This window comes from Chrysemys picta, chromosome 3 (assembly GCF_011386835.1).
Source record: "Chrysemys picta bellii isolate R12L10 chromosome 3, ASM1138683v2, whole genome shotgun sequence".
Classification (NCBI taxonomy): domain Eukaryota; kingdom Metazoa; phylum Chordata; order Testudines; family Emydidae; genus Chrysemys; species Chrysemys picta.
In genome coordinates, this window is record NC_088793.1 from 203,743,623 (window position 1) to 203,758,148 (window position 14,526).

The following is a 14,526-nucleotide window of genomic DNA, read 5'->3' on the forward strand; positions in this document are numbered from 1 at the left end:
CCTAAGAGGTTGGTTTAGGGCTCTTCACCTATCAGGCTAGCTTGTCTCAGATACTTTTGTGTGTGTGGGTGACAGCCACTACCACAACAAAGTCTTTCCTTTGGCCATTCTGAAGCACCACAGCTGTTCCCCAGTAGTGGCTGTATATCTCTTGCATCAGGAAGGACCCATATACCCCTACATGGACAGCTTGCTGGCTGATTCAAGCTTACACAAGTTTACACCCTTTGAGAAGTCCCTGGCAAGGATAAATTATCTGTTTCAGTCATGTCCATGAATAAATGGAGAATAATCTGCCTTGATGTTCTTCATCAATTCAAGACAGACACAGACTGGGGAAAGAATTGGTGTATGCATTTCCAGTCGTTCTGCTGGTACTCTAGAAAGTGGTTGGCAGAGGGCCCAGGCCAGTCTGATGGCTCTGTCTTAGGCCAGACTATGTTGGTGCACAAATCTGCAGGGACACCCCATTGGACACCCCATGTGGTTTTTCACTCTCACTAGACCTTTTGACTCAGGAAAATCTAGGTTCACATCCTCATTTGGAGCCACTCCACCTGGCTACTTAGCTCAGGGGACATTAGCTCAATGGACTCGGTCTTAAAGGTGCGCTGCAAAGGGCTTAAAAAAAAAACCCTGGGCTTAGGCTGTTATTTTATTCTCTATGATATATAAGAGCCTGGAAGTTTGGGGAGACAGTATTTATTACTGTTGCTTTTTTAACCATAGACATATCAGAAACATCCAGACTGGTCTTTCCTGGTTTTGCTGGAGAACCTTTGAGAGGTGTCTCTCTCAGGGATGTTGATTGTAAGTTCTAACACTTTAACTGAAGGAGCAAGAGTGTTGAATCTGTAACAGAACTTTCTTAAGCCAAAATATTAATCAGTCGCTGAAGTTTCATAGGTGTAAATAAAACACAAACTACAAACAAAGTTTTAAGCATTCTCACTCAAAAATACCTTCCTCACCCAGCCTCTTAACTTCTGTCATGTCACCGTTGCACTTATTCTCCAGTCAAAGTCTTCCAGCCTTGACAGGACCTGAATTTCTAGGGTTACACACTCACACACACATGCAGGAAGGAAAAACTAGGGCACAACCCCATTTTATTTGTCTCTTTGAAGGTCACCTTTAGCCTACTCCATGGAGGTTCAACCTGTATTTTTGTCATCTGCTTTGAAATGTTACTCCCAGAAACTCTCCCAGAAAAGGCCTCTCTCTCTAGAGGTGGCAGATAACATCCATGCTCTGCCACATTGATTTGGGGCTGTTTATTACACCTGAAGTATCTCTGCCTCTGCGTGTCATGGATCAAATTGCACCTGTCTGTAGCCTCATCATACAGCCTCCAGTTGACAAGGTCTTCAGCCATCTCAACATCCTGGAGCACCTCAAAGGGCTAGTTAATTATTTCCTCTGTTGCCTTTTTTTTTCACTGAAAAAAAAAAAAACATCTGCAAGAAGTGTTAGATGCAGATTTTGATGATTGGTCATCCAATCTCTTTATTCTACAGGGACAAAGTTGCCCTATATTCACATCCAAAATGTAGTGTCTGAATGCACCTGGACCAGAATGTCAATCTGGTTTTCCTTCCAAATCCTCATTCTCACCCAGAGGATACTAGGCTCCATACCCTCACCAGAAAGAAGACTTACATGATTGTTTATTTGGGTAGGACTAAGGCCTTTAGGCAATCACCTGAACTTTTAGTTGCGTTTGGGGTTCTATAAGGGGAGTGCAATTTCCACCCACTCCCTATCAAGGTGGAGTAGGCTTGGCACTGATCCTTGTTCTACCCAGGCAAGAGCATTGGTATCTGCAGGTTTTAGGCCTCATTTGACCAGGACTAAAGCAGCATTGACAGCCTGTCACTAGTGTTCCAGTTCCAGATATGTGAAGGGCTGCTACCTAGAGTTCTGCACACAGCTCTGCTCTCTCACCTTGGCAACAGAGCTGGTGCTTGTTTTGGGAGGGGAAATCTACAATACTTGTTTAGTTAGAACACCTCAGTCCACCTTCCTGGGGGCTGTACTGGCAGCTAGACTCCCACAAGTGAGAATAGACAAAGGCCACCTTGCAGAAGAAAGAGTTATTACATACCGGTAATGGTGGCTCTTGGAGAGTGTTGAACTTGTATATTCACACGCCCTGCCCACTTCCTCAGGTTTCTGCTCTCTGGGACTATGTGATTTTTAGCAGAAGAAACTGAGGCAGTTGGAGACCTCTCAGCCCATTGTAACCTCAGCTCCTACCATTTGGTGCTGTGAGGTAGGGGCTCTCATGCAGTCCCAACAGGCTGTCTAGAAAGTTCCAGAAGCTCATTAGCAAATGGGTGGCCACATCTCCCAAGTGGGACTATGCAGAAGCAAGACTCAAGGGGAAACCCTGGGTACCCTTTTTTGTGGCTGTTGCTTCAGTAATTATCTCTCCTTAGACCAGCTCAACATCTGCCCCATTTCCCTTACATCTGCTCTAATTGGGATGGAGTGCCTCTTAAACCGCCTGTCTGTCACGACCAAGCATGCTCTGAAATTGGTGTGACCCTCTCTATAGGGCCAACCAAATCACTAGAGATGAGCAGCATGGAATATTAAAAACAAGCAAATACCACAGTGTTGAGAGCAGGTGCAGAGAAACCACTTCAGAACTAAGCAGTCACTCTATGCCTCTCACACAAGAAGATTTTACAAGCGATCCTTTTTAGAGAATGCATGAAAATAATGCAGCATACTTAAAGTATCAGCTGTGGTAAAAATGTGTCATGCAAATAGCATTGAAAAGAAACTCAGTTATATTTCTTAAATCAAAGCTTTGTCTGCTCATAGAATCATTTGCTTTAGTTGCAGAGAAAGCTGGTTTTCAGCATTATATTTCCTAATGTTGCAGAGCAATGCCATCTGGTGCATACACACATACTGGTGAGTATTTTCCGCCCCCCCTTAAATTGGATAATAATATATATTAGATCTGGGTGGGAAACAGTTTTTCTGTACTGGGAAAATTTGAGATTTCAAACCTTTTTCCGATCCCAAATTGGGACAAAAAGATGAAATCTCAAAAATTTTTGCAACCCAATAATCTGAGGAAAAAATTAGTTCGGGTCGATTAAAATGTTTAATTTCAGTAATTTCATCATTGTTTTGTTGTGCTTTCAACTTTTTATTTTTATTACCATTTTTTTCTATAAATTAACTTAAAATTTCAAAAATAAAAGTCCTTTCAAACCAAAATATGGTACTTTATGTTTAGAAAATGCCAAAACAGGCCACTTTGACAATTTAACACCGTTTTTCAAAAAAAAAATTTTTTTTGAAAGGGCAAATTCATTGAACTGGTCTCTTTCCCAGAAAATGTTTTGGTTTTGATAAATGGACATTTTTATGACAGCAAAACATTTTGTCAAACATTCCTGAGCATCTCTAATACTTATTTTAATGCAATTAGAATTTGCTCATGTCATACTTATTAGTGGTAGCTGCTTTTGATTTTCCAGGATATGTTCTTTGTCAGATAGTAAATGACAGCTTTTTCTTGGTGAAAAAGAGTTGGAAGCTAACTGAGCTTGTGTGTGTATAATAATACACTTAATCATTTTAATCTGTGTGGCATTGCCACTTTATTGATATTCTTACTAATCATCAACCACTGGAGGCCGCTACGGCTGGCAATAATTAGCGCAGTGTGGGGGTAGAAAAGATAATTACCATCTTGTATCCTTGGATGACAACTGAAAAATGTATGTATTATAGGCCACATTTTGGCACCCGTACTCGTGGTGAGTAGCACTACTTGAATAATCCCATTAAAATCAACATGGCTATATGTAGAGTAAGGTGCTGTTTAGCATGAATAAGGCAATAAGAATCTGGCACTATTTTAGCTATATCATTACCCTGGATATCACCATTACCTGGGCTGTTTTATATCATAAAAAATTGGCAGAAGATTAAGGGCCAGATCTTCAGCTGCTATAAATCAGCATGGCTCCACTGGGGTCAGGGGAATGACCCTTAACTGGATGAGCGGGAACTATACTTTCTTACACTCTTGGGCCATGCCGACATTTATGGCAGCATGTAGAATACATACACTGCACTGCTTAAGCGAGTGGAGCACAAACACACCAGAACCCTAGGGTGTGTATCCTACACAGCTCTCAACACACCCAAGTAGTGCCTCACCCATCTACATTGCTATTTTTAGCAGCGTAGTGTCCCATTGGAACCTTTCACTGCTGCATGTAGCTACACACCGCAGTGTGGACGCAGCCTACTTTTCACTGTGGTATGTACCCTGCATGTGGCTGCCATTGTAGACAAGGCTTAGGGGTACAGTCCTGGACTTTCACTCCAGTTGCATCCTCTCAGTTGGCATAATTAAATGCAGCTGGGTCTTCTTTGTAAGGGGAGGAGTTCAGCGCACTGATGAGGAGCTGGGAGGCCTCGAATGTGATGGGAACTCTGGCCAAAGGCCAGGAGGGTCATGGAGAAGACGCTGGTGGAGAGAGCCCTGTGGTGAGCCTTGATAAAAGGGCAGGAACTGGATATCTTTGGGCTCAACCTTGCTGATGAATGACACCAACATTCAGCTAGGTTTTAGGAGGGCATCACCTTCATAGGGGATTTCCTACACAGGTTTACACCTGGGACCTGCCCCCACCCCAGTCAGCAGATCACCTGAGGTCCATAGAGGCTCATTGTTTTCACAAGCTGAGGTAAGATGTGGTCTCTGTGCTGCCTCCCCCGGGCAGATCCCAAGCACACTCCCAGCAGGGTGCTGATACCTTTGGAGGGAAGGTGAAGCAAAGCTGGGGAGGAGCCCCTCTCACAGCAACAGGCACGGCCCTTTGTTGTTATAACATGAAAGCACCTGGGGAAACGTCCGCAGTTCAGTTGCTAATAAAAAAATCATGGGCGTGCTTAACACAGCTGCTCTCATTTCTTTCCTGTCTACTGACACAACAGGCACATCACTGCACAAACAAGGATAGGACCCGAACTTGTGTCTGGTTTGTGTGTGGCATGCCTATCTGCTTCTCTGGGAGTTCAGTGCCTGGCATGGCTGGGAGGTTACGCCAATACAGAGCATCATGCAAGGGAACGATTCTGGAGACCAGTGTGGAATGGTTCACCCCACACTGGCAGCAGAAGGGTTAACAAGAGCCTGAGGCCTCAACTAGCTTACATGGTGTCACCTAGAGGGTGTGGCAAATCAATTTGTTATTAGACCCTGCTGGGCCTTCTTCATAAAGGGAGGAGCACAGAGCCTTAAGGGTCCTTTCCTGAGATGGGAACTCTGGCCAAAGGCCAAGAGTAACACAGAGAAGCCATAGGGTGGTGTGAGCAAGTCCCTGTGGTAAGCCTTGATAAAAAAGCAGGAAGTGGACCTCCAGGGAGGAAACTCTAGGACAGTGTTTCTCAAACTGGGGTCTGTGGACCCCGGGTACTCCAGGAGGTCCGCAGGCCCTGCTGATCAACTCCTCTTCCTCCCTCCCAGTACCTCCTGCATGCTGGGGAAAAAGCTGTTGGAGGGGTGTCCCTGTAAATTTTTTAATCAAAATGGGGGTCCTGGAATTGCTAACGTTTGAGGGCCGCTGCTCTAGGAGAACATCCCTGGGTACAAGAAGCCAGAAAGAACTCTGCAGAGCCCAGAAAAGGGCCTAGAGGCAGGCCAAGGTAGGAAGATATCCCCAGAGACAGGCAGGAGTCTGGGACTCTGAGAAGAAGGCAGGCCTGGGCCCCTCGACTGGCCCCAAGGAAGGTGATGTGAAACTCCTCCTGACAGCTGACTCTCAAGAAGAAGGAGACCGCTGATGTGGCTGTTGGCAGAGGGTAACTGAAGAGAGCCTTTTGCACCACGCCTGTCCATGAGGAGGCACGCTGGCTGGTGACTCACACTCTGTTAAAGCCTTTATTCCTCTCTTACCATGTTACAGCTTGCATTACATGCACACAACCTGGTGGTGGGGTATCATGACTACAGGATTAGCTGTATGTTTGACCCATCTTGAGTCTCTCTGAGGTCTCTTTGATTAAGCCTCCAGCCTTTCCTTCTCTGGGGTGTAATCCCATGATTCTCCCACTTGCAGACCGGCCCCTAGGGTACAGCCCCATGTACCAACAGTGATTTGTCAGCAGGTTTGACTGGGTTCAAAGCATGCAAATCTTCCTACACGAGCTATGAGCAATGGTTAATACAGGGAGTAGAGAGCTTTCTTTTAGCAAAGCACTGTTTAATCTTAACAGCAGGAACACCATAAAACATAAAATAGGACTTTAGAACAGTGGTTTTCAAACTGGGTCTGGCACTGCAAGGCACTGGATCGCAGTGGTTCTGGTCAGCACCATCGACCGGGCCGTTAAACATCCTGTCAACGGTGCTGCCCAGATAAGGCAGGCTAATTCCTACCTGTTCTCCACGTGCTGCCCCTGCCCTGGGCCGCCGTGCCTGCGGACGGTCAGTGTGAACAAACTGTCTCGCGGCCTGCCAGCGGATCACCCTGACGGGCCGCAGGTTGTCCACCATGGGTCTGCACTCATGTCTATCTTACCTGAAGCTTACCATTCCCCTGGAAGTTTAGGAAGGTCCAATGACTTCAGGAAACCAAGCCAGTGTGGGTGTTCCTCATGGACAGTCCCTGACAACTGCCACCACCTCTGGACACAGAGAGAGTTTTTAAACTGTTTTTGGTCCTTTTTGATCTGTTTGTTTCCAGGCTTGGCAAAACAGCTCTATATCTTTGGCTGGAGCCTCCAAGTAGTATCTTCACAGCTAATAGCTCAGGTATTGTTGCTTAACCTCCTACAAGTTTACCCAGAGGTGCTTTATCTGGATCCATAGTGTTGCCTTCCTGCTTGTTTCCTAACAACCTTGTTATTAAACGAAAACATTAGAGTGGTCATATTGGGTCAGACTAATGGTCCACCTAGCCCAGTATCCTGTCTGTGACAGTGTCCAATGCCAAATACTTCAGAGGGCATGAACAGAACAGGGTAATTTCAAGTGATCCATCCCCTGTTGTCCAGTCCCAGCTTCTGGCAGTCAGAGGTTTAGGGACATCCAGAGTATGGGGTTGCATCCCTAACCATCTTGGCTAATAGCCGTGGATGGACCTGTCCTCCATGAACTTACCTAATTCTCTGTTGAACCCAGTTATACTTTTGGCCTTTACAACATCCCCTGGCAAGAGTTCCACAGGCTGACTGTGCATTGTGTGAAGAAGTCCTTCCTTACTTTTGTTTTAAATCTGCTGTCTATTAACTTAATTGGGTTACTCCAAGTTTTTATGTTATGTGATGGGGTAAATAACACTTTTCTGTTCACTTTCTCCACACCATTCATGATTTTATGGACGTCTATCATATGCATGCCTTAGCTGTCTCTTTTCTAAACTGAACAGTTCCAGTCTTTTTAATCTCCTTGTATGGAAGCTAATCATTTTTGTTCCCCTTCTCTGCACCTTTTCCAATTCTAATATATCTTTTCTGATATGGGGAGACAGAACTGCATGCAGTATTAAAGGTGCGGGCATACCATGGATTTATATAGTGGTATTATATTTTCTGTCTTATCTTTCCCTTTCCTCATGGTTCCTAACATTCTTAGCTTTTTTTGACTGCTGGTGCACATTGAGCAGATATTTTCAGGGAACTATCCATGATGACTCAAAGATCTTTCTTGAATGGTAACAGCTAATTCAGACCCCATCGTTTTGTGTGTATTGTTGGGATTATTTTTTCCAATGTGCGTTACTTTGCACTTATCAACACTGAATTTCATCTGTCATTTTGTTGCCCAGTAACGTAGTTTTGTGAGATCCCTTTGTAACTCTTCATGGTCAGCTTTGGACTTCACTATCTTGCGTAGTTTTGTATCATCTTCAGATTTTGCCACCTCACTGTTTACTCCTTTTTTTTCCAGATCATTTATGAATATGTTGCACACATGTCCCAATACGGATCCTGGCGGGACACTGCTATTTACCCCTCTCTCCATTGTGAAAACTGATCATTTATTCCTACCCTTCGTTTCCTGTCTTTTAACCAATTACTGATTCACAGCAGAATCTTCCCTCCTATTCCATGACTGCTTGTTTTGCATAAGAGTCTTTGGTGCGGGACTTGCTCAAAGGCTTTCTGAAGATACCATATGCATACAGTGAACTAACCTAGTGTAGCCATACAGTAAAAATTCCAGTGACCCAGTCCTGGAAGTGCTAGTCCACTCCCTGCTTCATGGAGCTATGTTGATTTACACCAACACACAGTCCTCTTCCTATTTCTTTCATCCCAGCAACAAGAAATTATTTTTGTATTTAAAAGGGTTGATCTGGTTTTCAGAGCCTATATCCCCAGCTGCACACAAGGCAAGCCCATATTTAAGAGAGCACCAACAGAATAATTTAAACTCTTTTTTGGCGCCTTGAAAAATAGCACATTTAGCATCACACACACAATACCAGAAGAGCATAGTAATGGAAGTCCTGGAGAGCAATGAGCAAATGTTAGCTGCACTAATTAAATGTGAATCTGATTAACACATCTTTGTTAGGTTCAGTTAAAAAGCAATTTGTGTTAAGAGGTATATGTCAAGGTGACAGATAATTAGTTAAATGTTGTTCTCTCCAGTGATTTGTTTTCCTTTAAATTAACAGCCTGTGTATTGTTTTCCCCTTTTAACTGGAGGTTTAAATCACTCTCATTTGCCTTTAATGGAATAGCTTATGGGCCGATCTCACAACCTGAAACGTGGCCATTTTCCTTTCTTTTCCTTCATCAAGTTTTAAAGATGAAAGCAAGGCTCAAGTTCATTAGTGTTCTGCAAGTTAAGACTGTCCTGACTCCTGATGACTGGAAAGGCCAGCAGGTGGTTTGGGGATGGAGCCAAAGAAGCTGAATGAGATCCCTGGTGTGAAGATGTATGATAATGTAATGGTGCTACTCCATCATGATAATTAAGGTTGAGACTAAGGCTTGGGAGTCAGGTGCCTAAATACCATTGAGAATCTGGGACTAGCTTTCTGTTTAACTTTCTAAGCACTCTAAATCCTGGCATACTCTGACTTGAAAATTGCTGTGCTTAGTGAGGGTCTGAGATGGGGGTAGTGGTCCAAGTTTGAAATTGTTTAATTAAGGGTTTCTGAGATACATACAGCCCCCGCCCCCCCCCCATAACAGGGCAGTCTGCATTCAGGGCCAGGAGGTCTGGGGCCAGTGATCCTACTCTGCTACACCTGTCCTGGCATTCTGGATTTAAGAGGAAAGTCCAGCAGCTGGGGGGGGGGGGCGGGTGACTAAGGAGGAGAGTTGACATGCTGCTCTTACCTCAGGGGAAGAAGCCTGGGTTTGAGGGCCAGGAGGACTGTGGCAGGCCAGGGTCCTTTTGTAGAGGGTGTGACATTCCCCTCTGGTGTTATCTGGACCGGTGATCTGCTAGGTCACTCCAATCCTTGACTCTGGGAGCCAGCCTTACTTTGCTTTGCTGTGAGAACCCCCACTCCTGGACTGTTCACGCACAGCCTCTGGCATGTAAGCGGCAACTTGGATTGTGGAACCGAATGACACTAACCAATATCTCTGGTCCCAGACACAACCCTAGGAACTGCCGTCTTGCAGTGTCCAGTTATGCCAGCTGGACGCTGCAAAGTTATATGAGTTCGTCAATTTAACAAAGAAATTGATATGTGTCAGGCTTGTTATCCCAAGGGGAGTCTCTGAATACTTCAGAAATATTGTATGGGAAAATAGAATTAATTAAATATAAGGAAGATGAAAGACTTTAGTTAGCTTTAGGGTAATGCAATCATGCTGCATGCTCCTCACCCATTGCCTGAACAATGGCACTGAGTGTGATCAAAGAAAAGCAAGAAACTGCAGTTTTCATCAATAGCAGCATGTTCATAGTGACTGCTAAGCATCAGAAATGCACTCCCAATAGAGAACCCTATTCTAAGGACTGGCACATGGTTGACATTGACAAAGGGCTTGTCTACACTTACATTTTATAGCGCTCTAACTTGCTGGCGCAGGGGTGTGAAAAATCACCCCCCCTGAGCACAGCAAGTCTAAGCATTTTAAAGCCTTAGTGTAGACAGGCTCCGAGCACTGGGAGCCGCCCTCCCAGTGCTCAGAGCTAATCCCTTTGTGGAGGTGGATTACTAGGAGCGCTGGGAGAGCTCTCTCCCAGCACTCGCGCGTGACCACACTCGCACTTCAAAGCGCAGGCGCAGGAGCGTTTCCATGGCAGCGCTTTGAAGTTTCCAGTGTAGACATACCCTAAAAAGCAGCACCTGGATATGTTGTCAGACAAACCAGTGGCTTATGTTTTAGAATGAAAAACAAACATAAAACAAATTTGAGCTCTCTACAATAATTCATCCAATCTACACAAACTAAGGGATCACATCTATCACTCGCAACCCTCAGAGTTGTAGTTTCTTGGAAGGAGGGGTCCAAAGGAAATATCAGACACCAGAAAACATTCAGTCACATGTCCCTTTTTGAAACAGTCATAGCAAACCTCCAGTTACATCCCTCTCCCCCTGCCCCCGGCCTCACAAACCCTATCGAAAAATCAGGCAGTGCATAAACAATAAGCATGTGTAAATCCTACTCTAACCCAACAGACAGACCATCTGTAGGCTTTTTTCACCCCTGTTAAAATGGAAACCCTGGTGTAGCCTGAACAGTGGTAACACTATTGCCCCACAATAATATTGCTGTGCCACAGAGTTAGTGGGTGCAAATTGATGTCATTTTGGTCAAGGCTCTTCAGGGCTTGTCTCCATGGAGTAATTGAGTGGAATAGCAACTTTGCAATAGTTCCCCCTGTAGACACTCTTATTGTGGAATAAGTGTCCACATAGACAGTTATAAAGGAATAGCTATTGTGTTTTAAATTCACACCCTATGTTATTCTGGAATAGCTCCCTCGTGGAGACAAGCCCACCGATACACCTCCCTCAATAAGGACCTGATTTTAATATTTAAATTGCTCTAAAACCCACCTGGATAGTGAGATTATTTTGAAAACTGGTATTCCTTAACAGGGGGTAGAGGCAGAGGAGACATGAGACAGATGGGTCAGTTCATGCCTCCGGAGCTGTATTCACTTCCATGTGGTTTTCTGATTCATCTGAGAACATCCAAATGAGATCAATAGGCCATTTCACACCTCTCTTGTCCCACTGAGAGGTTGAGGGGTGTGCATCCCTTCGCACACTAGCCCTGGAAGTGGAGCGCAGGCTCAGGCTCCCTTCCCCTACCCCCATCACTGCCTCCAGCTGATAATGTGCTGCTCCCAGCCCATCAGTTACCACCTTCCTTCCTCCTCATGGTGCTGCCCATCCTACTGGGGGCATGGAGGACCAGGACAAGGGCAGAGTTGATATTTGTGTGGCAGTGAGGTATTCCCAGGGGTCTTCTTTATATCTCCCCCCCCACACACACAGGTGCTTCCCAGTCATGCCCCCCTCACTTCTCTCACTTCCTCAGAAAACCAGGGAAATTCAGTGCCCAAAAATGTTATGTATGTGAATAAATGATGGCCCAGCACACTCCTGACTCATCTCATAGCGCTCTGTCCTTCCAGAGGGTATGGGGCACTGCAGAAACTCAGCATGTGGGGTAGTAGGAGCAACTGTCAGATCATGTTCTCTCTAAGTTGTACCTAGGGCAGGTTATGCATGACCTATAATTAACCCCTTCCTCTACTCTGCAAAACCACCTTAGTGTTACCACCTCTTGTCCTTTGTCCCAAGGAATCCTTCTGGAACCTCAGCTGCACTTATCTCTGCCTTATAGTGCACTGCCAAGTATGCTACAGACTGCCCTAACTGTCTACAGCAATAAAAGACTTCTGTGCTCCTCTACTCGCACAACAGACATCACTCTGCACAGAAACCACAGATCCAACATCCCCTGGAGGCAGTTCCCCATTACAGACAACGACCTGAGGCACAGTTACTTGCTCAAAGTCATACAGGCAGCCTGTGTCAGAGCTGGGAATTAACCCAAGATCTCTGATTCTCAGCCCAGGCCCTCAACCATAAGCCCATCCGTCCTCTCCTCCCTAGAAACCACTTTTCAGCCCAGGCTTTCATTGGCAGCCAGCAGTTAAATGATATAGGAGAGTTTCCGTGCTTACCTGGCTGTCTTGCCACGCCATATTTTCATGGGATATGGTGATGTTCTGCTCAAGACACCCAGAGCTGTAAGCCATGGTGCTACCTCTCTGCCTCAGCAAGTGAGAGCTTTGCTGCTGCTAAGCTGTGTGCCTTAAGAGTCTGCCAGTGTAAACCTTGCTTTGCATGTAACAATCAGTGAATCCCAGTTCCCCAGAGATGTCGTTTTGCAGTGTCCAGTGTGACGGGTTGGATCACAGAAATCCCCTTTGTAGCTGCCACCTAATGTACCAAGACTAACTCTGCTCCTGTTTTCCCTGCCAGCTCAGGACTCCAGCACCCTGTCTTGCAGAGCCAGACACTCCCATCTGCTCCAACACAGACCCAGGGTCTGAATTACTTGCCCCAAAGCTGCAGGTTTACCTGAAAACAGCTCACAGAAGTGTACTTGTCTTTAACACTCAGATGCCCAAATCCCCATGAGGTCTAAACCCAAATAAATCCGTTTTACCCTGTATAAAGCGTATGCAGGGCAAACTCATAAATTGTTCGCCCTCTATAACACTGATAGAGATATGCACAGTCATTTGCTCCCCCTGGTATTAATACATACTCTGAGTTAATTGCTAAGGAAAAGGTGATTTTATTAAATACAGAAAGTAGGATTTAAAGTGGTTTCAAGTAGTAACAGACAGAACAAAGTAAGTCACCAAGCAAAATAAAATAAAATGCACAAATCTATGTCTAATCAAACTGAATACAGATATGGTCTTGCATGATATTCTTATCGATAAACTAGGCAAATACAATTTAGATGGGGCTACTATAAGGTGGGTGCATAACTGGCTGGATAACCGTACTCAGAGAGTTGTTATTAATGGTTCCCAATCCTGCTGGAAAGGCATAGCAAGTGGGGTTCCGCAGGGGTCTGTTTTGGGACCGGCTCTGTTCAATATCTTCATTAACGACTTAGATATTGGCATAGAAAGTACGCTTATTAAGTTTGTGGATGATACCAAACTGGGAGGGATTGCAACTGCTTTGGAGGACAGGGTCATAATTCAAAATGATCTGGACAAATTGGAGAAATGGTCTGAGTTAAACAGGATGAAGTTTAACAAAGACAAATGCAAAGTGCTCCACTTAGGAAGAAAAAAATCAGTTTCACAAATACAGAATGGGAAGAGACTGTCTAGGAAGGAGTATGGCAGAAAGGGATCTAGGGGTTATAGTGGACCACAAGCTAAATATGAGTCAACAGTGTGATGCTGTTGCAAAAAAAGCAAACATGATTCTAGGATGTATTAACAGGTGTGTTGTGAGCAAGACACGAGAAGTCATTCTTCCGCTCTACTCTGCTCTGGTTAGGTCTCAGCTGGAGTATTGTGTCCAGTTCTGGGGCACCGCATTTCAAGAAAGATGTGGAGAAATTGGAGAGGGTCCAGAGAAGAGCAACAAGAATGATTAAAGGTCTTGAGAACATGACCTATGAAGGAAGGCTGAAAGAATTGGGTTTGTTTAGTTTGGAAAAGAGAAAACTGAGAGGGGACATGATAGCAGTTTTCAGGTATCTAAAAGGGTGTCATAAGGAGGAGGGAGAAAACTTGTTCACCTTAGCCTCTAAGGATAGAACAAGAAGCAATGGGCTTAAATTGCAGCAAGGGAGGTCTAGGTTGGACATTAGGAAAAAGTTTCTAACTGTCAGGGTGGTTAAACACTGAAATAAATTGCCTAGGGAGGTTGTGGAATCTCCATCTCTGGAGATATTTAAGAGTAGGTTAGATAAATGTCTATCAGGGATGGTCTAGACAGTATTTGGTCCTGCCATGCGGGCAGGAGACTGGACTCGATGACCTCTCGAGGTCACTTCCAGTCCTAGAATCTATGACTCTCACCCTCAGAGGTGCTTCAGTAAGTTTTTTCTCAGATTGGACACCTTCCAGGCCTGGGCACAATTCTTTCCCCTGGTACAGCTCTTGTTCCAGCTCAGGTGGTAGCTAGGGGATTCTTCATGATGGCTCTTCTCTCCCCTCTTTGTTCTGTTCCACCCCTTTGCATAAGGTGGAAACCCTTTGTACCTCTGGGTTTCCACCTCCCCCTCCCCACTGGAAAAGCACCAGGTTAAAGATGGATTCCAGTTCAGGTGATATGATCACGTCACTGCAAGACTTCATTACCCACTTGCCAGCACACACACATACAGGAAGACTCACAGGTAAACACAGCCATCTGCAGACAATGGGAGTCATCAAGATTCCAAACCACCATTAATGGCCCACACTTTGCATAATTACAGTAGGCCCTCAGAGTTATATTTCTAGTTTTAGATACAAGAGTGATACATTTATACAAATAGGATGATCACACTCAGTAGATTATAAGCTTTGTAATGATACCTTAC